At 27.8% G+C, this 2,806-nt stretch overlaps 1 pseudogene; it reads left to right on the top strand.

Annotated features, from left to right (window-relative positions):
* Positions 1 to 433: 433 nt before the first annotated feature.
* Positions 434 to 2,534, top strand: LOC113549839 (annotated as a pseudogene).
* Positions 2,535 to 2,806: the final 272 nt, after the last annotated feature.

Raw genomic sequence — 2,806 nt, 5'->3', positions numbered from 1 at the left:
TATAGTATATTATTAACAATAATAAAAATAACAGTTTTTAAATAGATTATAGTTTATAAGTTCAATTATATTTATTTAAAGAAAACAATAACAATATTTTTAGTTAGCGTATTATTTTAAAGCATTTATCATAAATTATAATATAAATATGAATAAATAGTTTACGTATTATATTATGTCCATATCAAACATACAATAATTAGAAATAATACTAATCACTAACACTAAAGTACAATATGAGTATTAAATAGGTATATAGCCAGTGGCGTGGCAAGGGTAGATATAGCCAAATGTGCTATGAAATCATCACTCAGCTCCGAATTTATATATGAATGAATTTAAGTTAATAATAATAAAAAGTAAGTTAATTGCTCATTGGGATGTATTCATAAAATTTATAAACGTGGACATAACCGACGAAGCGATAATTATTATGCATTACCAGAACCTGTGCGGTAGTGAACTTTCTACCTCGTATTTACGTAATAGGATATCGACGTCCGAGTTATATTGCCAGTGATCGCCGAATCCGCAGCACTTTAATCGAATATTAATCACACACTGTCATCGCGCACAAGTAAATTATAGGATGCTATACCAATTTATACCAGTGTAAAAAGTTTAGCATACAGGAAATATATGAAGTTAATGCCAACATTACCTAAAAAGCTGTCTGAATTAGATATTGAAGGTGATTGGCTATCAACGAATGATGGAAAAGATTTTATTTTAGGTATTTATTCTAAATTATTTAAACGATTTAATTATAAATACTATTACTAATAATAATATTATTACCTACAGGATGTGATGGTACGGATAATAAAATCGTTATATTTGGTACCGAAGGATTTTTTCGACGTCTTTGTTCTGGTAATACAGTTTTTATGGATGGCACATTTAAGTCAACACAAAAATGTTACACAAATTGTATACTTTACACTGCTTTGTTATAGGAATGATGATACACTAGTAATTATACTAGTAATTATAATATAATTTTATAATTTAGTAAAATACTAAGTATTAAATGTTAAAATATATTTTTTTTGGGCTTACGCATTATTGCCCAATAAAGGTACATCGACATATTTGAAAATGTTTGAAATAAAAAAAAGCGGCACTGAGAAAAGATTAAGGTTCAATCCTACTTGTTTCCAAATAGATTTTGAAATTGGAATGATTGTCTCCATTCGGCAGTGCTTTGGTTCTGATATACCCATAAAAAAATGTCTATTTCACTTTGATCGATCTATTTGGCGTAAAGTTCAAAGTCTTACGATTATACATTTGCCGGTAATATTAAAAAAGTTGTTGGTCGTCTTCGTTCGTTAGCCTTAGTTCCTATTAAACAAATTGAGTCAGAAAGTACATATAACTTTTTACGTAATTGGTTATAACTTAGCAAAACTTAATTTTTTTAATCATTTTTTTTAGGTAAGCTAAAATTATTAAATTATTTTACCGAAACATACTTGGATCCAGATATTTGTCTATTTAATAGCAATATGAGTAGTCATTTTAATACAGATGGAGCAAGGACCATAACCACCTTGAAATATGGCATGCAGCTCTTAATAAAGCTGTTGATAGACAAAAGCCAAATATTTTAATTTAATCAAAGAGCTAAAAAACTAACAAACAAACTTCGAGCTTGACCTCATAGCACAAAAAACTGCAATCTACCACAAAGATTAAAACTAAATATAGACAATAAGAAAAAAGGTTATCATTTTCAAAAGATAGGTAATGCGTTTACGATATATAATAATACATTTTTTTGTAACATTTTAAATTATAATTTTAGGTTACAAAATGGTACGATTTGTATTTTAGAACACTTAAATGCAATAATGTTTCATTTTCATTTATAAAACAGAAGCTTATAATGTTAATTTATAGTTTTAATATTTGACTTGAACAATATTCGTGATTTATACAAACAATTTAAAACAATAAAAAATGATATAGTTTAATTAGTAAGTATAATTCATCATAATATAGTGTGTCGGTATATCGGGTGTCGGTAAATTGATTTGTTGACCAATCGGTACGTGAATCGGACTCAATGTATTAGAGAGTTAAGCAACGTCTTGATACTACGATATTTTATAAACTTAGTATTGTATAATATCGAAATAAAGATCGCCCAATAAAAATTATTATTAGAATTAATATCCAGAATAAAGGATAATCATGGTACGACATTCTAAACAAATTTTCTAAACTTTAAATATGACAGCGAATACAATTAATATGATTTTTAAATCATTAATATATTAATCATGAGTACCTAGTCTCATAACATAGATTTAGTTAAATCATAATATCAATACAACATTAAAAGTATTTAATTTATAATGTTTGCCTTATCACGATACTTATTGTCGAAAAATGACGGCAAGGTAGTATAGTTACATAAGTAGGAACTTAATATGTTATTAGATATTAATATAAATATAATTTTGTTTTATTTAGACTCTGATAGTCTGATATCAGCATTACAATGTATTGGTACACTGACGGCGGTGTAGAATTGCACTGCTTTTTAAACCCGATTGTAGTTCGATCTTTACCTTTTTTTTAAATTAGTGCAGTTCAGCCATTACCTTTATTTACCTAAGTGCAATCAGGTCCGGCTCAAGTGTTTAAACACACCTATCAAACTTGAGTTTTGCCGCACCTTACATGTAAATACTTCAAAAATCTATAATACAAACATTTTAAATTCCGCCCCTTTGTATGGGCCTATGTCACCTACGCCTTGAATCTTGCATTAGAGCAAACGAACTAAAATGAGTGCAAA

The sequence above is a fragment of the Rhopalosiphum maidis genome, chromosome 1 (assembly GCF_003676215.2).
Source record: "Rhopalosiphum maidis isolate BTI-1 chromosome 1, ASM367621v3, whole genome shotgun sequence".
In the NCBI taxonomy this organism is placed as follows: Eukaryota; Metazoa; Arthropoda; class Insecta; order Hemiptera; family Aphididae; genus Rhopalosiphum; species Rhopalosiphum maidis.
Note: the sequence above shows the minus strand (reverse complement) of the source record. Positions and strands in the feature narration are given on the sequence as shown.